Consider the following 25,188-nt stretch of genomic DNA (forward strand, 5'->3'; position numbering starts at 1 on the left):
AGTGGTGTGACCAAGCACCTTGGGTACCGACGGAGAAAAAAATCCTGCAACATATAAATTCTGTCCATTTTGTTTGGGATAGTACCAAGTTGTATTAGAGACATAAAATTCACAGGTTTTTTTAAAAAAACTATTTTATTTACAACTTTTTTTAGTTGCTAGTTTGTCTAAGACTTTAAAAAGAATTTCCTGTCTGGAATACGTGTATATCTATTTTCTTATGTGTGGCTCTTATAAACTGTTTATAGGTAGGTTTAAAAAATCAATCTGTATTTTATTTTTATTTTTAAAAAAGATTTATTTATTTGAGAGAGAGAGAGAGAGCACTAGGCAGGGGGAAGGGTAGAGGGAGAGGGAGAGAACTGCAAGCAGACTCCAGGCTGAGCTCCAAGCCAGAGGCAGGGCTCGATCTCATGTTCCTGAGATCATGACCTGAGCCGAAATCAAGAGTTGGCCACTAAAATGACTGAGCCACCCAGGCGCCCCAATCTGTATTTTAATAGTGATTCTCTTTTTATATTTATTGTGATGACTGATCTACTTAAAATAATTTCTGCCATCTTACTTTTTGTTTTTTTTTTAATTTATCGTGCTTTCTCTTTCTTCTTGTCTCCTTTCTTTGGTTCGGTTTATCTTGTGTTTTTTATTCTTCTTACTGAGCTCTGTCAATTTTCAAGTTAAACGAAGTCTACATTTAATTGGTCCTTTTACCCTCTACATGAAGATTTTTATCTTAATTTCCTTCAGAAATACTTTTCCTCCCATCTTATTGATATTATGATCCAGAACTTTGAATCCAGCTTTAGAAAAATTTCTTTGTTTCTATGGTCATCGGTCCCGAAGCATGCATAAAGATCCATGCTTTCTGCAGTACTTGTCAAACAGTAGCACCCCTCGACCTAGAGCCCTCTACGTGAGTCCTCCCCTTTCCCCTCACTCCCCTTCCTGGTTTCCCACTGCCTGGAAGCAAATGTATTGAAAAATGCCGGTTATTTCTTTCATTTCACCTCTCTCAATAGTATATTTATATTGCTGTTTTTTGAGTTTTCAGTTTCAGGCATTACCGATTGATTTCTCATGATGAACACTGAGGGTTCCCCCCCCCTTTATTCCGTCCCGCACAAAGTATACATCAACATCCCCTCCCTATACATTTTTTTGAAATAGCTATGTCATAAGTTTGTTTATAAGTAGCCTGTGTTTAAGATATTAAAACTATAGAACTGCTATTCACAGTTGAACCACATTGCTTGCTATGACTTTTCCTTTGTCGTGTAACTTTGTTTTCCCTCCAGTTAATGCGTATTGTTTGCTTAATTTTCAGCGATGTCTCACTAATTCAGCCCCACACGTTCCCCCAGTTGCCTAAATATCCTCTTGGGAAACATATGAATTACTTTCCCAGTGTCACTCCCCCCCCACCGTAAGTCTTTTCTGGAACTTTCTGACTTATCCCTGTCCAGACCGGCTGCTCTCTATGCTAGCATTGAGCCCTTACCCTGGGATCTCTTCTTACTCTCATGCTGGGAATTCCTTTGGCCTCTGGAAGCCCGGGTTCCCGGGCATCCTCCTGTTTTAGTACAATACCGGCATACTCAAATATGCCTGATGTCCCCCCAGTCCAGAGACCCTTTGTTTTATTTCTTCAGGGAATAAGCCTCCAGTCTCACGCTGGGGTGGGGAAGGAGCCGTTGCCTGACTGTGCAGTGAGAGATGTGTGGAGTTGATCTTAAACAGACTTCCAGGGCAGTGTGTGGGTTTCGTCCAAATTCAGACTTAGCTCTAGAGATGCCTCGTGTTGCCAGCTGCCTGGCCTTTTGGGTGCTCTTGGTGAAGTCAGATCGATCACCAATATTCCCCAACTGACTTGCCTTCTGCTTCTCAGCATCCAACATTTTGTTGCTGCTGAAATATTTCCTGTTCTTTTCATTCTGGTGGGTTTTATGTTTGAAGAAAATCCTTTGACTGTCATTTTTGTAGGGTTTCAGGAAGAAGCAGAATCAAATGCTTGCTTTTAATATGCTCTCTTTAATCGGGAATGCCAGCTGGTTTTTGAAAACACTCACAAAATGATTGATATTGTAATTTTTTTTCACATTCAATATTTATTTAGACTTACCAGCATATCTTAACAATTCTTTTGCATACTCTTGCTTCTTTATCCTTTTTAGCCCTTCTAGGTTCATTTTTTCTTATTTAGTATTTCTTTTTGTCCAGGTCTATTAGTAGTAATTTCTAAGGGCTTCAGTGTCAAAAAATTTCTCATTTGTAAATGATATTTTTAGAAATTTAGACTTTAGAAATTTCGGTTCCAATTATGTTTTCTCAGCACATCAAAGATATTACTTCATTGTCTTCCAGCATTTATTTTTGCTGATGAGAAGTCTTTTTTTTTTTTTTTTTTCAGTGTTCTTGCCATTACTTTATTGTAATCTGCCTTTTTACTTTGTTGGCTATAGGATTTTCTCTTTGTTCTTGTAGAATGCTGGCTTCCCAAATAGTACCCGAATAACCTCTTGGTAACACAAAACTTTGTTTATTGCTTATTAGAGGGAGGGAGAATGCTAACTTCACAAACAGCTTCACCACAAAACCTGATTTATTGAGATTTTGATCTCTGGTTTAAGGCAGGTCTTTCAATGTACAGACTTGATTAGAATTGGGCAATTATCATGATATAAGAGTTTAGGATTTACACGGGGTGCCTGGGTGTCTCAGTCAGTTAAGCCTCTGCCTTCAGCTCAGGTCATGATCTCAGGGTCTTGGGATCGAGTCCCACTTCAGGCTTCCACTCGTGCTCGTTCACTTGCTCTCTCAAATAAATAAGTAAAATCTAAAAAAAAAAAGGGTTTAGGATTTGTGGAAACAGCAAGGTAGGGTTTTTTTTTTTTTTTAAAGATTTTATTTATTTATTTGACAGAGATAGAGACAGCCAGCGAGAGAGGGAACACAAGCAGGGGGAGTGGGAGAGAAAGAAGCAGGCTCATAGCGGAGGAGCCTGACGTGGGGCTTGATCCCATAACGCTGGGATCACGCCCTGAGCCGGAGGCAGACGCTTAACCTCTGTGCCACCCAGGCGCCCCCAGCAAGGTAGGGTTTTGAGACAAGGTGTTCAAAGAGTTTGAAATGTCAACTATATGTTGATGCTTTCTTGAATTGCTGGGTTTTTGCTAAATTCCTATGATGAACTATAAAGTTATTTGCAACTTTTCCTTTCTTGGATAAGAGTCACCTGGGTTAGCAAAATTATGCGAATGAAGGCAATGGAATAGTAAGGTCATGTCAGTGAAGACACCAACCTATGTGGATGTAGATAGTCTTGGTTTTCATCGTTCTTCCCTGCGGCCATTTTCCAGCCTGAGCTAGCGGATAATGATGGGCCATTAGAATTGGGGTGTGTGACCGGTCTAGGTCTTCACTGCTCTTTGAAGCATCCCAATCATGTACCAAGTTTCTGGGAATGTTTAGTTCAACCTCCAAAGTCCTGATGATGTTTGTTTCAACTTCCATAAGCATCAGATTTCTTGCTCTTTTTGTTGGGAGATTATTTACTCCCAGCTCCTGACTTCACACTGTTTCCTGCGGGAGCTGTTTCTGCTCAGATGTTGAAAACAGCCCACGTGGTCTCTGTTGTGGGACCTGTGGCTTCAGCCCCCTCTTAACACTCTCCCAGTTTCTGGTGTGTAGAGGATTTCCTTCCTATTGCTCTGTGTTTTTCTCATCAACATTGTATGCTACAAAATTTCAATCTTAAAGAGAATTTAAAAGCATAGTGGAATGAATACTGTTCACCATCTAGATTTAACAGTTGTTAATGTTTTGTCACATTTGTTTTTTCTCTCTATTTGTGTATGTGTAAACATATGTTGATATAAATATGTATGTGATTTATTTCTAATTTCCTGTTGGTGTGTATATATATATATATATATATGTATATATGTATATATATATATATATACACACACACATAATTTTCTGTTGTTTTATAAATATTAATTTTTTAATTTAAAATTCAATTAGCCAACATATAGTACATCATTAGTTTCAGATGTAGAGTTCAGTAATTCATCAGTTGCATATAACACCCAGTGCTCATCATATCATATGCCCTTCTTAATGGCGATCACCCCCTTTCCCCATCCATCTCCCCTCCAGCAACCCTCTGTTTTTTCCTATAGTTAAGAGTCTGTCAGGGTTTGACTCCTTCTCTGATGAGTTCCCATTCCATTTTCCTTCCCTTCTCCTATGATCCTCTGTGCTGTTTCTTATCTTCCACATATGAGTGAAACCATATAATAATTGTCTTTCTCTGATTGACTCATTTCACTCAGCATAATATCTTCCAGTTCCATCCACATCAGTGTAAATGGTAAGTATTCATCCTTTCTGATGGCTGAGTAATATTCCATTGTATATGTATACCACATCTTCTTTATCCATTCATCTGTCAATGGACATCTCGGCTCTTTCCATAGTTTGGCTGTTGTGGACATTGCTGCTATAAACATTGGGGTGCGTGTGCCCCTACGGATCATTACCTTTGTATCTTCGGGATAAATACCTAGTTGTACAATTGCTGGGTCATAGGGTAGCTCTATTTAACTTCTTGAGAACCTCCATACTGTTTTCCAGAGTGGCTGTACCAGCTTGCATTCCCATGATCAGTGTATTTCCCTGCTGCCAAGTGATGTTGAACATATTTTCATGTGTCTGTTGGCCATTCGTATGTCTTCTTTGGAGAAATGTCTGTGCATGTCTTCTGCCCATTTCTTGACTGGATTACTTGTTTTTTTGGGTGTTTAGTTTGATAAATTCTTTATAGATCTTGGATACTAGCCCTTTATCTGGTATGTCATTTGCAAATATCTTCTCCCATTCTGTAGGTTGCCTTTTAGTTTTATTGACTGTTGCCTTTGCTGTGTGGAAGCTTTTTATCTTGATGAAGTCCCAATAGTTCATTTTTGCTTTTGTTTCCCTTGCCTTTGGAGATGTGTCTAGTAAGAAGTTGCTGCGGCTTATAAATATAGATTTAAAACTAATTTGTTCACCACAACATACTTTCACCCAAAATACTTTAGCAGTATCTCTTAAAAATAAGCACATTCTCATATATACCCACAATGCCATTATGAAACCCAAGCAAATTGACAATTCTTTGATATATTTTAATATGTATACTCAATTTTCTCCAACTGAGGGGAAATTTTTATAGCTCTTTTTTTTTTTTCAACAAAGACTTAACCAACATTCATGAATTATATTTGGTTGTTCTGACTTTTGAACTTAGAATATAATCCCTCCACCACGTTTCCCCCTCATTACACTGGCTTATTAGACATACTAGGCCATTGTCTTAAAGAATGTCCCTTATACTGGACTTATTTGACTGTTTCTGCATAGTGTCATTTAAATTTTTCTTTACCCCTGTATTTCTTGTGACTTAGAGTTATATCAAAAGCTGTGATTAGTCTTGGGGTACCTGGCTGGCTCGGTGGGTAGAGCATGTGACTCTTGATTTCAGGGCCATTATTTGAGCCCCATTTTGGGTGCAGGAATTACTTTTAAAAAAGCTGTGATTAGTCTTGAATGTTTGTTTTTAGTCTTAATTTTTTTTAAGATTTTTATTTATTTTATTTGAAAGAGAGAAAGAGCACGAGCAGGGGGAACAGCAGAGGGAGCGGGAGAAACAGGCTCCCCCTCAAGCAGGGAGGTGGACGTGGGGCTCAATCCCAGGTCCCCGGGATCATGACCCAGGCCAAAGGCAGACACTTGGCCACCCAGGTGCCCCAGTCTTAAATGTTTTCGACAAGAACACTTCATAGGTGCTACTGTATGCTTTATATTATAACAGATCAGAAATGACCATATGCTTTTAAAGTATAATTTTACATTAAACGGGTTTATGTGTTTTGAGCTGAGTAGGAGTGATAAGATTTCAGGATGTGCTCAAACCATCGTTTATGGTAGCAACACGATTTGTTTTTGGGTTTTTTTTCCTTAGGAAAGAAAATACCCTAACATACAAATATTGAATGAATGAATGACTAAATAAATAGATTTAAGAAGTATGCCCAGTTTGGGGTTGCATGAAGCGGAGTGTGGTCTAGAGAGACCGTGAAGAAGATCATCTTGACATTTTTCTCACCAATGGTGGAAACGCCCTGGTGTTTAATTTAGCATTAATTCAACATTTAATTCAAATCAGCTTGGTGTTTAATTCCGCATTAGCTTAAGCACTGGGAGTCTCTACTGTGGGCAAAACGCAGTCCTTAACGGTCCGTCTTTTAAAATTCATTTTAGCAACACAGATTCCAGGCATTAGAAAATAGGATCACTAAAAAAAAGCATCAGTGATGAATAATTTGGCTGCAGAAAGGAAGATTGGAGAGAAATTAAAAGATTTTTAAAAATTTTAGTTTATCAAAATATCCTCCATCCTCAATGAAGTCAGATGTGTTTCCATATTAGAAGCCAAGAGTAGAGGGGCACCTGGGTGGCTCAGTCAGTTAAGCGTCTGCCTTCGGCTCAGGTCATGATCCCAGGGTCCTGGGATCGAGCCCCACATCCGGTCTCCTTGCTCAATGGGAAGCCTGCTTCTCTCTCTCCCATTTCCCCTGCTCGTGTTCCCTCTCTCGCTGGCTCTCTCTCTCTCTCTGTCAAATGGCTCCTTCCGAGATGCAAAGTCTCATCAAAAAAAATGTGCCCCCAATCTTGTTACTGGATGGAAGCGCAGGCCCAGCGAGGTACAAGAAATTGCAGATAACCATTGTGATGAGCTCCTGCGCTCATGTGCTCAGACGTTCAGCAGAAGCTTGCCTTCCCCCCTCCCCCCCCCCCCCCCAAAAAAAAAAAAATTTAAAAAAAAAAAAAAAAAGATGTACTGTATGGTGACTAACATAACATAATAAAAAATTGTTATTAAAAAAAAGAATCCAAGAGTAGATAAAAAGACCTTCTGACAGTGTTATATCCATTACAAAGTGTTCCTAGCAATAAATATTTGTAATGAATAAATAAATAGTATAGCTACAAGCCAGGATTAATTTTCTTCAGTCTGAAATAGTTTAACTTCTGTGTTTCATCAGGTCAATGGTTTCAATATCTCCAGGGCTTTCCGTACTTCAGATTTCAGGTTCGAAATAGGTGGCAAAAATTAATTTAGCCAGATCTTAATCATTCGCGGCAGGAAGAAAAGTTAGGAGATTAAATGTATGATAGACTAGGCAATACTTAGAATGGCGACGTTCTTTCCTAGTGATCCTGAGAAACCGTACCCCATTAACTCACTGAGATCCTTCTAGCCAGAGTCAGTGAAAGGTTGGTGAAAGGTATATGGGTGTTCCTTGATCTAGTCTTGCAACTTTTCTGTAAATTGGAAATTATTTCAACATAAAAAGTTCAAATGCAGGCTCTGGTACCGAAAATGAATGAAACAGAGGTATCAAGTATGTTTCTATCTGGGTACCACATGTGCATTATTGTTACTATATTTTACTTACATGCGCTTGCCAAGCGTATTTACCTTTCTCTGGATCGAGTTCCAACCTCATTGGCTTATCCTTCTAAACTTGTAGGAAACTAAAGGAAACAAATCAGAAGTCCAGCATGGTGATATTTAGCAACCTCATAGCAATGGGAGGCTCAGAAAAAGGGAAAAAGAAATCCAAGAATTAAAAAATGTAGAGGCAAATAGTCCCCCTACTTCAATAGCCCCTCACACGTTGGTGTTGTAATGGCATTGCGACGTAACTGAGTGAATGCGTTGATACTGATCAACGAATGCATGTATGCAAAGCAGTTAGAATCGTGTCTAGTACCTGGTAAGCACTAAATAAAGAGTAGCTATAATCGGGGTTATCAAGATATTCTTGCGCTGTCACACAGTCAGCTCTTTTATTTCTAAGGCAAGAAACTTTCAATAGATTTTGCTGGATGAACTGTTGAAGGCGATAATGGAAGCTCGGTGAGACCCAATTTCCCTGCGCTCGCCGCCAGCCGGCCAGCTATGACTCACGCACTGGCTCCAGCAGCCGTGGGGGTGGGGTGGGGCTGTAGCTCACGTGTGAAGGCCGCCAGATATACATCCTTCCAAATAGTTTAAAAGTAATCGAGGGAAACAGAGTTGAGGAAGAGGGATAAAGTGAGGAGGAAGGAGTGGAAATGGATGATAGGGAAGGGAGCCCTTAGCTATCGAGGAAACTCAGCTGTTCGAAATGAGTCATTTCCTTCAAGTTCAGCTGACATCTAGGACTTCTTTCCAAAGATGGAATGAAAGTTCTGTGTCTAGTAAGGGAGTTTCAGAGCACAGGAAACAGGAGTAAATAAAGGAACGCAGGGCTTGCTTATTGGCCCTAGGCCATCATCACTGCCCGTGCCAAAGCATTGAATCTCCTGCAGCCTTCCCTCGTCACCTGTAGAGGGAGGGGGAATTCTACTCTCCACCTGGCCCTGTGGACCTTGCAGGGGGGTTGCCAGGCTCATAGGGAGGTCATCTATGGTGACCTCATTTCCTGAACCAAGAATCAGAACGCACGATCCGACAAAAGCACGAGGGTACGTAAGGGGATCACGGCACGAGATGTTTGTAACTGCGTGGCCTCAGAAAATCCGAGGCTTGTTGGTGAAGGGGTAAATGGCCTGGGAGAAAAAAGCAAAAAAGATGGGGCTTGGGGTTAAGAGTAAGAAAAAGAGATCTAGGAGGAATTCACCTCTCCAGCCACTGGAGGCTGCTCTGGTTTTTCTTATAAGCAGCTGCATGCCGCCAACACGCTTTCCTAGGCAAGCAATCTTGCACTGAACACTGAAGAGCAAACGTAGGAAAGAAGGACAATCTGAGGAGGAGACTCTGGACACGGGGCTCTTCGTCCCTGGCAGGAGAAGGACAAATCGTGAAGAGGGGATCGCTCATGAGGCCATAACTCTTTACGAAAGCCCTGCTGGGGCAGTAGGTGGGCTGAGCCCCAGGACCTCGGAACCTAGTAGAATTTAGAGATTCTCCTAATTAGAGAACATAAGGGGAAGCTACATACCTCTGAGGGAGAGGTGTCAAATTCACACTGAGGTGCAAATGACTAACATCAGTTTCTTCCCTGATCGTGGACTTTTATGAGCCAGAGGAAGGGAAGAAATGTATTTCTTCCTAAAAACCTGTTCCTAATTATAAACCTTTCCATCACGGGGGAAAAGCACAAAAAAGTATACGGAAAAGCTATGGTTCTTAGCCCTGCCATCCAGAGATAACTTCTGCTGATTTGGTGAATTTATTTTCAGTTTTAAGGTTTGCCACCGTGGGTGCGTGAATAAATTTATAAGGCAAAACATTTGGAAACAGTATGAATTTTTAAATCCTAGGATATTAAATATTCATTGTTTTGAATTTGGCAAATGCATACAGGCACAACAAGAAAATAAAAAATCATTTCAAATTCTCAACACTCAATGAAATTTTGCTCTTTTGCCTTCCATTTCCCCCCCATGTATATAGATGCAGACATAGTTTTATGAAAATTAGAATCAGATTGTACATACTATTTTGTGACCTGCTTTTTCCTCACTTAGGTGTACTTCACAATGATTTCCCCATTCATTAAATATTTTTAAATACAAACCATTTTAAATGGCTACACAGTACTTCGCCATATGGATGTATCACAATGTAACCAATTAGAAAGGGACATTTAAACAAAATATGCAGGGAAGGAAACTTCCCAGTGCCTTTACACATTTGGAAATAACCATTTAAATCCACGCAGTTATAGAATTTTTACATGTTCACAAAATAAGATTCAATAAGTCAGGTCAAATAGGAGACAGTTAAGATAAAGACAAGACAAGGCAAGGAGCCCTGGGCAGCTCAGTTGGAGAGCATGTGATTCTTGAGCTCAGGGTTGTGAGTTTGAGCCCACTTTGGGGGTAGAGATTAAAAAAAAAAAAAAAAGCAAAACAATACAATTATAATTTTTCACATAAAGTCAATAATTTGGTTTTCTTAAAAAAAATTTTTTTTTTAAGTGGCTCTACACCCAACATAAGGCTTGAACTCACCATGCTGAGATCAAGAGTCACGTGCTCTACCAACTGAGCCAGCCAGGCACCCCTATCACTTAGTTTTCTATTAACTCAAATTAGTCTCTGCCCAGTGAGCCCAAATGAATGGCAGGGCTGTTGTTTTAGTATTTATCCTATAAGCACTCAAATCCAATGTTCTCCAACCTGCATTGATTTCATTCTTCTCCCCAGTCCTCTGTCTTCTGTCTTATTAGCAATGTGGCTCCCTTTCCTCCAGTTGCCTCATCCTAAAACCTAAACTCAGGCTTCCTTGGTTCCTCCCCCACCCCCACCTGATTCAACAGGCCACCAAATACATCAATTCTCTATCCTTAATCTTTGAGCTCACCCCTCTCCTCCACTGTCACTGTGTCCTTGGCTTGGTCTTGCTCATGTCTTCCTTGGACTACCCTATCAGCCTCCAGACTGGCCTCCTACTCTCCATTTTGAATTTACTCCATATATATTTCTATGTAGCTATCTGAATAGGGATCTTTTTTTTTTTTTAAAGATTTTATATATTTATTTGACAGAGAGACAGCCAGCGAGAGAGGGAACACAGCAGGGGAGTGGGAGAGGAAGAAGCAGGCTCCCAGCGGAGGAGCCCGATGTGGGATTCGATCCCGGAACGCCAGGATCACATCCTGAGCCAAAGGCAGACACTTAATGACTGCGCTACCCAGGCGCCCCGAGTAGGGACCTTTTTAAGTGCAATTTTCATTTTGTCCCTCTGATTAAAGTAATTCCGTGGCTCCCAGCTGGCTTCAGAGAAAATCCAAGCCCAGCTTGGCAGCCTGTCGAAACCTCATTTCTATTCCCCACTCATTCCTATCATACACCAGCCCCAAGGAACCATGTGCCAGTGCAAAATACTCATAGTCTCTGTTCTTTCTCATCGTCATGGCCTTGTGCAGGCCAAGGATCTCTTGTTGAGGTTTCCCTCTTTTTTTTTTTCATTTTTTTTTTTTAAGTGGCTGTATCTACTCGTCATTTAAAACTCATGTCCAAGGTTATCTTACGTGGCAGGTGTTTCTTTCCCTCTTCTCACTCTCAAGTCCGGTATCGTTAGCAACTTCATGTGCTCTCATAGCCCCCAGAAACATAATTCTGTCATAATACTTTCCCACTGCCTTGTGACAAGCGACTACTTATTTCTCACCTACATTCAACTTGGAGCCATGTGAGCCAGGGACACTGTCTTTTATCTCTGCCTTTGCCTCTAGCTGCTCAGTACTGGGGACATAGAGGGTGTTTGGTAAATATTTTACTCATTAGTGAATGACTGACACTTTGGACTTAGCAAGGGCTCACCCCATTCATATATGGGTGTTAGAGTCAAGACAATTATTAATTCCTGATGTGTGGGAACTTCTCAGGACCTGCGACAGCTTGCATCACTTAACTGGGAGAGGTAAGATCTCCTGAGAAGAAGGAAGAGGTTTGTGTTTTTAAATGCTTTCTTAAGTTGACAGGGGTGGTGTCATAAAATATGTCCATTACGTGTTTTGGTATTTCTCCTTTTATTTATTTTTATTTTTTTATTTTTAAAGATTAAAAAAAAATGTTTTGAGTAATTTTTACACCCAATGTGGGATTCGAACTCACAACCCTAAGATCAAGAGTCGCATCCTCCACTGACTGAGCCAGCCAGGTGCCCCAATATTTCTCCTTTTAAAAAAATGGAGCCTAATTCTCCTCCCCTTTAGTGTGGGTTGTCCTTACAGATTTTTGATGAATCGAATGTTGTGGAAGTGATGGTATGTGACTTCAGAGACTAGGTCATAAAAGGCACTGTGGCTTCCTCCTTGCACTCTCTCTCTCGGATAACTTGCTTTAGGGAAACCAGCTGCCAAGCTGTGAGTGTGATATTGTGCTTTATAATAAGAAATACATATGTGTTCTTAGTCCTGTTCCTGGCGCAGGGTGCCTAAAACCTTGTGATATCTTGCATGATAAGGGTGATAAAAGGTGTCCTGTTATGTTAAAGACTTGGAAAGCCCTTATGTCACTTAAGGATGGGGATTGGTTGGGGGGAAACCAGTCCTGGAATGGAAGGGTTGGAACTTTTAGTCCCGCCCCCTCTGTGGAGGAGAGGGAGGCTGGAGGTTGAGTTCAATCACCAAGGGCCAATGATTTAATCAATTGTACTTATGTAATGAATTCTTCCTAAAAACTTGTAAGTATGTAAGTACAGACTTTGGAGAGCCTCCGGGTTGTTGGGCACGTGGAGACGCTAAGAGAGCGACATGCCCAGAGTGCACATGGGCCTCTGCTCCCCTTTCCACATACCTGGTCCTAGAATCACTTTGGTTGGTATTAGTTTGCCTCCTTTAATAACCTTTGTTATAAACCAGTAATCTTGTGAGCGAACAGTTTCCTGAGATCTGTGAGCTGTTCTAGCAAATTCATTGAACCCAAGGAGGGAGGTGCAGAAACCTCTGATTTACAGCTGGTCAGTCAGAAACAAAGGTGACCTCCTGGACTTCTGACTGGTGTGTGAAATGGGGCAGTCTTGTGAGACTGAGCCCCTAACCTGTGGGATCCAACACAATCTGCATGTAGGTAGTGTCAAAACTGAACTGAACTGTGGGACACTCAGCGGGCCTTGGAGAATTGCTTGCATGGGGAGAGAACCCACGTGGGTGTCAGAATCATAGGATACTCTAGCAACCCTATGGAGGTACCCAAATGGCAAGCTTCTGAGGCCTCCTGACAAAAGCCAGCAAGGAGCTCAGGCGAGTAAGCCATCGGAGGAGTGGGCCTTCTGGCGCCAGCCAACATCCTGACTGCAACCCCTTGAGCTACCCTGTGCCAGAGCCATCCATCCGGCTCAGTCACTTGAATTTCTAACCCTTATTAAAAGTTCACTTTTTGAAGCTTTTCATTTTGGAGTAGTTTGTTACACAGCAATAGATAGCAGAACGGGCATGGCTGAGATCACCTCGGGCTCCTTACACAGGGGCATGGCTGCTTTCTGGGAGGCGCTACTGAGCATGTGCAAAGCCCGACAAGTCTTCCGGTTCTTACGAACATGCCCTTATCGTGACATGGAACTGTGGCTTCTACAGTCACCCCAAAGTTCCTAAAGAGCTCCAGGTGTAGAGTAATTAGCTGGGCAACCCAACCGGCCCATTGTATTGGCTGTTCTTCTATATCAGCTAAAAGGGAAGGTTTTCAGCAACTTTCTCAGCCTTAGTATTTGACATCAGGGCCCTCAAAACATTCAATTGAAAGAGGAAAAAATGTACAGGAAAAGGAAATGCCATTTTTTTTTCAACTTCCCTTGCCTGCCCATCCCCCCATCAATATAGCCCCTGCCTTTGATTTATGTTTGTAAATAAGATTTGTAAGACTTTTCACTGGGTAGAGAGGGGGAGCTCTGATGGACCATTACGGTAAAAAAAAAAAGAGCTGAGGACTCCACTGGGGGCATTCTAAACAGTCCTTGGTGAATTCAAATTCTCACCCACTTGGGTGGAGGGATTTGCACTGTAAGGACCAGGGCTCAAATCTAGGAGCTTTGCTTGCCAGCTCTGTGTTTCTGGACACATTTCTAAATCTCCTTGGCTCCGGCTTCCTCTTCTCTAAAATACAGAAAATATAGGAAAATATAGGAAATAATAAAACATAGGAAATTAATACCTATCATAGCCATTGAACAGCTATTTCTGGAGTGCCTGTCATGTATCATGATTATCGTGTGCCAGACTATGAGTGTGGTTCTGAGTATACGGTCCCCAGTCTTCTGGATCTCTCAGCTTATGGGAGGAAAACAGGCAAATCAACACAAACTTTCATTTTAAGAGTCTGATTAGTGCCTACTTAGAGATAATAAATGGGTCCTATGGGATCTTGAAAGATAGGTAGCTAATTCAGTCTTGGGAGTGTGGAGGAGGCATGGGAAGTTTTCAGGAGGAAGAGCTTTCTTTCTTTCTTTCTTTCTTTCTTTCTTTCTTTCTTTCTTTCTTTCTTTCTTTTAAATTTTACTTATTTATTTGACAGAGAGAGAGACAGCCAGCAAGAGAGGGAACACAAGCAGGGGGAGTGGGAGATGAAGAAGCAGGCTCCCAGCAGAGGAGCCCAATGTGGGGTTTGATCCCAGGACTCTGGGATCACGCCCTGAGGTGAAGGCAGACGCTCAACGACCAAGCCACCCAGGCGCCCCAAAGAGATTTCTGAGATAAGACATGAAAGAGGAGTAGTCATTAGTTAGAACATTGTGGTGGGTAGTGGTGGACAGGGGAAGAGGGTCCAGGCAGAAGAAACACCATTTATAGAGGGCTTATAAAAAAGAGATAACTGGGATCTTCAAGTGACAGACTGATGCTCGTCCTGCTTGGCTGGGGAACAGAGTGCTGGGTAGAGATTAGCGAGAAGGACTAGAAAGGCAGCAGGTGCCAGACTGGGAAGCACTTCCCTAGGTTGAGGTAACATTTAAATGAGATAATATGTGAAAAGTATATCAATAGTAGCTTGTTCTGGACTTTACCTTGTGCAATGGGGGAAGATAGTGTGTAGTCTGGGAGCTCTTTTCAGTAAAGGATTCTTGTGCAAAGACAATTGCTAGCTCCTTGAGGAACAAGGACTAGGTGGCGTTCATCTTTTTTTATATGTCCAACAAAGTCTGGTGCTGTGTTGAAATGAAGCCTGAATCCAGGCTGTTTTCAAAGTGCCTTCCTTCAGAAAGTCTCCCCGCGGATGCCATTTACTTCTTATTCTTTTTAGGAATTGTTAGTGCCCGCTTATGCTTGGGGTTTTGTGGTGGTGATGTGTGCACGTCTTGGGGAGTTGATAGCTGAGATCACAGTAAATAAAACAGATGAAAAGCAATTGTTTGTAGAGAAAAATACTTGGTAAATCCACTCTGCTGTCTGATTGGAGAGAGCTTGGCTGGGTGCAGGGGGATGGCCAACATTGGCCACGACTGTTGCAGATGGGGGGGGGAGCAGGTGGGATGGCAGGAGGGAGAAGGGAGGGGAAAGAGAAAGACTCCTGCCTTTTAGGTCCGCATGATATGCTAAATGAGACACGCGCGGATATAACCGTTACATTAGAGCAGATTGTGGAAATGTTGTCACGAAGCTTGAAAATATCAGATCTAGAGAATTTCATTCTGAATGAGGGATCTGGGAAAATGCAGAGGTAGAATTTGGGCTTCCCGGAGGGATGAAGAACCCATGTGAATACTTGCCATACAGGGCGTTCACTCACTGATGTTATGTCTTTGCCGTCCCTGTGCCATGTTCCGCCCTTGTCCTCTCTGCCTTAACACCAAACAACAGTCTATACCTAGAAGGGGCTCTGGAAGAATACTGTGTAGGGACAGCGGGTTTTCTGGCTATGGTTCTTGGGTGCCTGGCAGGATTGCTGTGAGGACGAAACAGGCCAGAAGAAACTCAACACATGCGAGCTGAATACAAATGTGATTTGAATGAGTTATGTGCCAGGCCTTGGGATTTTCTTTTCTTTTCTCTTTTTTTTTTTTTTGGTGGAAAAGGAAATTTAATCACCAAATATAGCCACTTAGAAAATATCCCCAAATCTGTTTTTGATTTTAAATGCTAAATCAGTCTACCCCCCCCCATTATTATATTGTATTTCCTTATTTTGGCAAAATACACAGAACATAAAATCGACCTTTTAACTATTTTTTAAATGTAAAACTCAGTGGCATTAACTACATTCACCACCTTGGGCAACCCTCACCAGTGTCTATTTCCAAATCTTGTTTGTTACCCCAAACAGAAACTCTGTAACCATGAAAGCAATGACTTTCTATCTCCCCTTCCCCCAGCTGATGGTAACTTCTAATCCACTTTCTGTCTCTATGAAATTGCCTATTCTTGGCACCTCTTGTAGTGGAATAATACAGTATTTGTCCTTTTGTGTCTGGTAGCATAATGCTTTCAAGGTTCATTTATGTTGTAACGTGTCAGCATTTCATTTGTCTTAATGGCTGAATAATATTTCACACACCACATTTTGCTTATCCATTTGTCTGTTGATGGACCCTAGGGTTGTTTCTGCCTTTTGGCTATTGTGAATAATGCTGCTATGAATGTTAGTGCACAAGTATCCGTTTGAATTCCTGCTTTTAATTCCTTTGAGTATAGACCTAGGAATGGAATGCTGGTCACATGAAAATTCTATGTTTAGCTTTGAGGAACTGCCAGAGTGTTTTACACAGCAGCTGCATGATTTTCGGTTCCTACCAGTAACGCACAAAGGTTCCAATTTCTCCATATCCTCACCGACGTTTATTATTTTTTTGATAATAGCTATCCTGATGGGTATCGAGTAATACCTTATTATGATATTTTAAAAGATTTTATTTATTTGAGAGAGAGAGAGAGCATGATCAGGGGGAGGGGGTGCAGAGGGAGAGGAGAAGCAGACTCCCCGCTGAGCAGGGGATGTGGGGCTCGATCCCAGGACCCTGGGTCCGTGACCTGAGCAGAAGGCAGGCACTTAACGACGGAGGTGCCCCCATTATTGTGATTTTGATTTGTATTTTTCTAATGACTAATGATGGGCATTTCTGGCCTTAAGATTTCGCACACATTTGATCACTTGATTTTCCAAACAATCATCACCATTTTGTGGATTTTGAAACTGAGGCTCTTACACATTGTGACTTGACCAGTTTCACAGTTTAAAAAGTTGGAGCCAGCATGGAAGTTCAAGATTAAAAATATATATATATATGGATTAAAGCCTCAGCTTTATTTAGTTTTACTTTTTTGAGTAACCTCTACACCCAATGTGGGGCCTGAACTCATGACCCTGAGATCAAGAGTCAGATGTACCGACTGAGCCAGCTAGGTGTCCCAATTAAATTCAGGACTTCTGACCCCAGTGTCCCTTCTTACTTTGTGGGTTGTTAAGCACCTTACAGTACAAGGCGATCTTAATGCTATTTTTACACGGCAAGCGGTTAAGTCAAGGTTTTGGGCAAGACTGTTTTTAAGCATGCATATTTGGGGCTCATGAAAAGCAGTTAACCGTTTACTTGTTAAGCGTGGACAGTAGTTCCCTCCACCCACACTTCAGGGCACAAAGAATACAGGTGACTTATCACTGAAAAGCTTAACCATTTATGAAGCAGGAAGTTTCAGGGAGAATCTCTGCTTCCCATTCATCAGGGATAGTTCCAGAGAGAAAATAGAAGGCAGAAGTCTGGCCGGGGGCGGGGGGGAAGAATCTCCCATAATCTTGGACCTGAATTCAATTTCCTTTTTCCTGAGTTTAGCCTCCCATTCCTAGAAAGCAAAATTCCTACTTGTACTTGAAAGGAAATTGGAGTCATGCAAAATCTTTGATTTTTATTTTTTCAAAGGCTCAGCGCATGCCACCTAGTGGAAAGAATCTGAGAGCCACAGGCTGCATTTTTCCTCCCTTCAACTGGACATTTGCTCAAAACCTCGTGATTTCTGTCTTCCTGCATATGAAGTATGCTGAGGTGGCAGGAGTCAGCGTTGGTTTTCTGGTGACTGTTTATTAATTTATTTTTTTCAATTTTTTTTGTTTAGGACATCGGTTTGCAGAAAGGAAGGAGTCTCGAGTATATGGAACTGCGATGTCTTCCTGTCTTTTACGCGGAATGGAGAGGTAAGTCTCCAATTGTTTTGAAGTTCTGGATCTGGCTCAGAGGCAGCAGAGATCCGCTGCTCCTGCAGGGAACGGCCAGGTGCGTGTTGGGAGAAACCCAGGAAAAGGGCAGGGAGAGGACCACGCAGGGCTCAGGGTACAGAGCGCCCATGACAGATCCTGATGGCCTCACCGTAGATCACTTTCAGGAGAGGGGAGCCTTTGCGTGGCCCCGGCCAGGATCAACGTTCCAAGTCCAGGGCGGAGCAGGTGTCTGGCCACGTGACATCGAGGAGCCCAGACCCGCCCCCGCAGCCACAGAGGACACACTCCACCATGCCGCCTGCTTCGGCGAACGCAGGACACGCAACGGCGTCTGGGGTTGGCATCCCAGAACTCGAGTACACCGCAGGCAACTCTGCGCTCACGATCGTATGTTCCCCACTGAGCGCTCAGGCTTGAATCTGCGTAGCCTCCTTTCAGGCAGTACTCACGCAGCTCTCTGCGGATGGCTTTCTGCTTTTGCGAGAGTGTGTGGATGGTGCTGGATTCCCAAGGATGCGGGTGGCTGGAGAGATTCCGCTTGTCTCTTCCCTTCACGAGGTTCTCTCTCCACTTCATTTTCTGATCCAAATCGCCCACTGTTGGCTCAGTCAGCTCCAGCCGTCAGGGGAATGCTCTGGATTATTGTCATGTTTCACAGGTAGGCTGCTTGCATTGAGCGGAGGGTCAGAGAACATAGAAGCTGGTCTTCGGAGCCCCCTTCCCTCTGCTGCCTGCAGTTTCGGGTCCTCTGTGAATGGCCACGGGCTTTATAAAGGGTTTCGGCTTGATTGAATCGCACCCAACCGGCCCCTTGTCTCTCTTGATTAACTCAAGGATTTGAAACTTAAGTTTACAGCCCCTGCATCCCTTCACAGCTGGATCTTGGCTAGGGTTTGGTTGGATAACTGGGAGCCGGGGTGCTATGGACCATCCTGAGGACAAGGATCATGGCAAAGCCCAGCTCAATACCAGGCTGTCCCAGAAACAACTCACAGATCCAAAATCTAGATAATATGTGTATGAATTTAAACAACAGACAGAAAATGTTTCCATAGGTTTGGCTCTTGCTAGGTTACTCGCCTCTTCATATGGTAAGAATGATGCCATATTTTCTACAGTATGGATAGAAAATGAATTCAGTGTTTCCTCTAGCACAGGTGGTCCCAGTGAGTTCTTGATGGCTGACCATTTTTTTCCCTTCATAATTTTATTTCGTGCAGACACAAATAAACACAAGTTTAAGAATTTCAGTTTTTCCCCGTATAGGAAGGAAAATGGTCCCTCCCCCCCATTTCACGTTGAATCTCTGGCACCTGTGAATGTTACCTTATATGGAAAAAGGATCTTTGCAGATGTGATTAAGTTAAGAATCTCAAAACAGGGAGATTATCCTGGATTATCTGGATGGGCCCTAGATGCCTTCACATGCATCTTATTAGGAGGGAGGCAGAGGGAGAGTTGACAGAAGGAGACAAGGCAGGGTGACCACGGAGGAAGAGACTGGGGTGCCGTGGCCACAAGTCAAGGAGTGCTGGGGGTCGCTGGAAACTGGGAGGGGCAAGGAATGGATGTTCCCTAGAGCCTCTGGAGGGAGTGTGGCCCTGCTGACACTTTGATTTGGGCCTACCCACACCGATTTCAGACTGTGGCCTCTAGCACCGTGAAAGAATACGTATTTAATACTGTCTTAAGCTACCAAATTTGTGGTGATTTGTTACAGCGGCTTAGGAAAATAGTACAACCCTGAAGCTTAAGTTTTATTAGCTTCACACCCAACCCAACTGCTTTTATGTTTTAGGCCTTGGGGCTGGAGATGCGTGGAGCGAGAGATTGAAGAGGGTGGGGGAGTCCCTTTTCAGAAAGTCTTTGGTGCTTGGGGCCCAGTAGAAGAAAATGGGAAATCTGGAGTGACTACTCACTGAGCTGGGTGCCGATGTGCCCTGCCTCACCAGCACAGCACAGTCATACACGGACTTAATTTCTGCTAGTGGAGATGGAGGAGGAAAGCTATCGGCCTATAGCAGATGGCATTATTTTGGATTATTTTCTCTTTCCCCGTAAGAGGAGTGTACATCTCTGCCTATTGTCATGAGATTGACTATGCCTGCCTTGGGACAGTATACTTCCCCATCTCACCTGTATCAGACTTAGCCGTATGGCTTGGTTTGGCCAGTATGATTGGAAAGGGCTGTGTCTACTGCAAATTCCTATTGGAATCTTCAGGAACCATCAGAATGTTTCTCCAGCTCTCCTCCTCCTTCTTCTGCCAAGGGTTACCCTATCCTGGATGGGGACTTTCCTTTGACTGACCCTCCCCTGGCAGGTAGCAAGAACATTCTCTGTGATCCCTTTGAGATTCTGGCATTGGCTTTTCCCACCCAGCTCTACAATTCCGGTGAGAAGAGAGGCATCTCTCAGGACATCTCTGTTACCTTAAATGTTAAGGCAAGAATTCTTTTTTTTTTTTTTTTTTTAAGATTTTATGTATTTATTTGACAGAGAGAGAGAGAGACAGCCAGCAAGAGAGGGAATACTAGCAGGGAGAGTGGGAGAGGAAGAAGCAGGCTCCCAGGGGAGGAGCCCGATGCGGGGCTCCATCCCAGAACGCCGGGATCACGCCCTGAGCCGCAGGCAGATGCTTAATGACTGATCCACCCAGGTGCCCCGTTAAGGCAAGAATTCTAGTGGTGTTGTGAATGATTTCAGAACATGAAGCATGGGTGTGGGCGGGGAAGAAGGATGGAGGAGGAAAGACAGCCATTCGGGTCAAGGGAGGTTCCTGGTAAGAGTGAACCTTGAACTTTTAGAAGAATATGCAGGTGTTAGCTTGGTGGGAACATTTCCCAGCAGACAGTGGGAGACATACCCCACAAAAATGGAGAAGTGCAGGATACGATGAGATCTCTAAAAGCATGGAATGGCGACACTTGGTTGTGTCTGGTGGTATGCAGTTCTTGCAAAGGAACTTGGATTGCATCCCCAAATCTCTGGGGAGCTAATGAAAGGTTTTATTTATTTATTTTATAGATTTTATTTGAGAGAGAGAGAGAGCACGCGTGTGCATGAGCGGGGGTTGGGCAGAGGGAGAAGCAGACTGCCCGCTGGGCAGGGAGCCAGATGTGGGGCTTGATCCTGGGACTCTAGGATCATGACCTGAGCCGAAGGCAGCCGCTTAACGACTGAGCCACCCAGGCGCCCCCATCTAGGTGTGTTTTTAATGAGTGCTTTGTGATTCCCCCACAGGTGGCAGGTGGATTACACTCAGCTGAATACCAGGAGCTACTCTGGTGAGCTTTATATGCTTGTGATTTTTACTCTCAGTCACTTATCGTTTATTAGTATAACATGCCATTGGTTGGAGCAAAGAAGTGTAAGGAAGTTAGATTTTAAAATAGAGCAAGTTCGGAGTGGAAACTGAAAACGTTTCTGCCAATTCCCTTCAAGTAGATCTTTATCATCGGTTTGAGTTATTTTCTGCTGATCAAATGTTTGTGACACATTGAATGTCTTTGGCCTAAAATATAGGTTAAGAGGAGAAAATATAGTGGTGCTTAAATCCTAGTTTTCCTCTTCATTAAGTGGGAGTAAATGCTATCCATACCCAAAGTGTGTTATTTGCAAAGAACTTGCAAATATCACCTTCTCTCATTTTGTCAATTAGAAATAAAACATGCAAATATTAAGCCCCTTCATATTTTATTGCAAAATGACTGAATTCAGAAGTTTAGAAATAGTGAAGGCAGTTTTGCCTAATTTTGATGGCTTAATGTGAGGTTGATTTGAATACTTTCAAATCATGTGATGCAGAGCTCCAAGATGGCGCCGGCAGAGCCACTTCCGGTTCGGCGGTCACGTGTCCCATGGGGGAGGGGCATGTGACCCTCCCCCGCCGCCACGTGCTCCCCCCAGGTGCTCCCAATTAGGCTCACTAAGCCCCGAATCAAACCTGAGGTGATGGACATGATGGGTCCTCAGAACATCTGTTACTCTTTTATTTCCTGCTCTACTTTTGATCAGTGAAGTGAATCGGACCTGGACCTGCTAGTGGAAGGAGCTATATGTGCGTTTTTATTTCCTGGTTTAATTAAACAATGGGAAAAGAGTCTTCTGAAATATTAAAGGAATCCTTTCTGGGTGTTCATGTTTTTCTCTTCTGCAAGCCATATTCCGATATTAGAAATTATTTGTTAAAGTAAAAGAGCCTCAGAGCTGTCACAGGGTTTGGTGGCCTTTGTGAGAGGGAGAAAGGGAGAAGGAGTGTAGGTTCTTTAGGAGCTCGGGGAGTGCCACATTGTGCTCCCAAAGGAAATGGAGCCTCCTGTCAGCCTTCCCAGGGCAGGGGCGGCGGGGGGGTGCTGCTTACCTGGAGGCTCATCCTGGGCTCTGGAAGCTTGACCTGGTGTGTCACTTGCGACTTGAGCTGGGGAATTGAAGAAGAAAACAGAATGAATGCTGGGGTTTGCCTGTATCCTTTGGACTCAGACAACTCCATGTAGCAAAGGAACTCTTCACCCATGAGGCATGTCGGGGTCCCTGAGGGTGTGGGGTTTGCTTCATGGGCTGAGGTTGTGTCTTCATCCTTATCTGGACCAGAGCTATGTTGTCTGGCTATGGAGATCCAGACCCTCAGGTGACCATGTCGTCATCATCATCATTATAATTATTATTTATTATAACTATTATTTATTATTATTATTTTAACAAAGCAATAGAGACATTGACTTTGAGATAAAAATACTGAAAGGAACAACACAAGGTCAAATATATACGTGATGATTGAACTTGTGGTGTCTCTCACTGTTGTGGGTCTTGTAGGGCTGCCCAAAGGAGAAAGATCAAGGAATTCTATGTGGATAGAAGTGTGCTGTGCACAGGGAGTGTTTTATTCCATCATTTGACTTCTCTCTCTGAAGGGAAAATAGAGTGGTGTCTGGAGCTTGGTTTCTAATTGGAAGGACTGGGAGGCCAGTGAAGGGAAAGAGCAGTGTTCATGCTGACATGGTGCTCAGTGCGCAAATGTTGGAAGCTTGGACTCGGAAGCGTTGGTGTTCAGGGAGGATGTTGTCTGAGTTTGCAGCACATCGAGTCACTTGGCTGGTCTGCCTATTCGGGCCAGTTTCTGCCTTTCTAAGGGCAGCTTGAAAGTGGCTTGCAACCCTAGGGCATTCGTGGAGTGGTCTGCATGGGACCGCTGTGTGGACCAGTGTGGACACAACCCAGGGAATTCCAGAGCTAATAATGAGCACGTTTGTGAGGCTGGAGTTTGCTTCTCTGTGAGAAGGATTGAGCCGGAGTGCAAAGAAGTCTCTGGGTCTTAGGACTCACTGAGCAGGTCCGAGCCTGGCAGAGTGGTCGGATCAGATGTCTGTTTCCCAGAACCTTGGCCAGAGGGATATTTGGACCCTGGGAAGCACCTCTGCTCGGCTTTCTCAGATGAGCACCTCAGGCAAGGGGAGGAAGCGTGTGTGCTCACCTGTCATCGAGGAAGGTGTCTGGTTTCAGGTTTCGTGTGCAGGTGGATTCCTCGTATGGCTCCTTTTCCTGATGGTGTTCAGGGTGCAGGAGGTGGGTGGACCCCTTGTCCCGGGAATCCCGGCTGTGCAAGAGCCCTGGGGCACCTTTTCCCCTGGGGATTTGGAGCACGACATTGGGGGGGGGTCGGTGGTGAAGCCATCAGTTTATGCCTCAGTTTCTTCCCTGCCGAGATGGAATGGAGACTCTAAGTGCTATGGAAATATAAAGCAGGAGACAGGGCTGGGGGTGCTGAAGGGGAGGTGGGGGTGGTGTTTGCTATTCACATAGGGGCCAGGTTGTACTTTAGATCTTGAGTCAAGATCTAAAGAAGGTGAGTGATATCACATCAAGAGCATTGTAAACAGAAGGGAAAGCATGTGCAAAGGCCGCGGGCAGGAGCATACCAGGTGTACATAGGAGCAGCGAGAAGGCCCTATGGCCACAGGAGACAGCATAGGACATGACCTCAGGGAGGTGACAGAAAGCCATGGCAGGGCTGTGACCCCATGGGACCCTGTTTCACTGGGCCATCCTGGCTGCAGGGTTGAGAACAGATGACAGAGGGTTGAGGATGGGCAAGGGAGGTAAATGATGATGCGTTTCCAGGAACTCAGGCAAGAGATGGGCTCCAGTGTGGACCAGACAGGTGGCCTTGGAAGGAGTGGTTCTTCCTATTGTGGGTACATCTTGAAGATGGAGCTCACAGGATTTGCTGACAGCTTAGATATCGGGGATGGGAGAAAGGAGGAACTGGGGTAACTCCTAGATGTTGTAGGTTGTCCTGAGCGAGGAGAAGGAGAAGGTTTCTGGGGGTAGGAGGTAGTCCGTGTTCCGCATGCTGAGGAAAGTGCCTTTCCCGAGGATCTGCTGAGGTTTATGTCCAGGAGAACATTTCACATCTCCTCCCTCAGCAACATTCAAGTACAAGTATCCCCCACTTTTTAAAAGTTCATGGGAAGACACTTGGCTTTTTGGAAAGATCTCCATTACTACCTGGTTTCACTAATGGGAAGAAACCTGAAGAGGATTTTCCTCTTATGAAAAAAGTCCAACAGTGAGCATCGTGTTCAGCATCTGTTTTGGGGAGAAGCACGACAGAGGTGGCATGCAGCCTCACCACTGCTTCCTGGGAACCGCTCTCTGCGTCCAGCCACCAGCGCTTTGAATTGTGTCTGTGAGCGTCTGCTGTGCTGTATCTCCATTTATTTTCGGCATCCGTTAGGAGTTGTGTCCCGAGGCCTAAGAAAAGCCAAAGAGAAGTCACCTTTGGAGTCTGAGCGTGCTCACTCATTTTTCCGTATAAATTATTGGTCATTCCTTCTTTACACCCTTTCTGCTGTGAAAGGTTTCCTAGGAGCACTGTACTTTCAAAGAGCGGGGGAACCTGTACCCCATCCTGCGGGGTTAGCTTTAGTCTCCATGCTGCACAGAACATTCCATGACTGTCGGATTTTCTCACTCAGACACTGCATCTTTGACCACCTTCACCCGTCCCCCCGCCTTCCCCGTTCCCCGAATCAGGCAGCCACCCATCTGTTCTCCGTATCTATGCATTCAATATTTGTTTATTCCACATGGAATGTACATGAGAGCATCTGGTGTTTGTCTTTCTGTGTCTGAGTTACTTAGCATAGGGCTCCCAAGGTCTATGTTTCTATGTCTGTTTATTGGTAATAATGCTGCACTGAACATGGGAGTGCATCTGTCTTTTTGAGGTACTGTTTTTGTGCTCTCCAAGTCAATACTCAGTAGAGCCATTACTGGGTCGTGTGGTAGTTGTATTTATTTTTCAGGAAACTCCATACCGTTTGTCACAGTGACTGCACCCATTTCCATTCCCACCAACAGTGCACAGGGTCCCGTCGTCTGCACACCCCCGACCACACCGGGTGTCTCTCTCTGGGACGATGCCGTTGCAACACACATGAGGTGATACCCGATTGTGGTTTTGACTTATGTCTCCTTGAGGATGATTAGTGATGTTGAAAAACT

General features: G+C 43.8%; 1 long non-coding RNA gene across 4 annotated transcripts in view; it reads right to left on the reverse strand.

The window, feature by feature from the left end:
- The window catches only part of LOC121105649, a 101,103-nt gene that overhangs the window by 3,931 nt on the left and 71,984 nt on the right, over positions 1-25,188 (reverse strand). For 2 of the 4 annotated variants that reach the window (XR_005838265.1, XR_005838264.1), the window contains exons 3-4: positions 23,156-24,435; positions 22,046-22,102 (exon numbers count right to left, since the gene is read on the reverse strand). This is a non-coding gene — a long non-coding RNA (uncharacterized LOC121105649). Of the gene's footprint in view, positions 1-20,798; positions 22,103-23,155; positions 24,436-25,188 lie in introns of those variants that run through there. The other 2 variants (XR_005838263.1, XR_005838262.1) reach the window with 2 other exon arrangements.

The sequence above is a fragment of the Ursus maritimus genome, unplaced genomic scaffold (assembly GCF_017311325.1).
Source record: "Ursus maritimus isolate PB19 unplaced genomic scaffold, ASM1731132v1 scaffold_28, whole genome shotgun sequence".
Taxonomy (NCBI): Eukaryota; Metazoa; Chordata; class Mammalia; order Carnivora; family Ursidae; genus Ursus; species Ursus maritimus.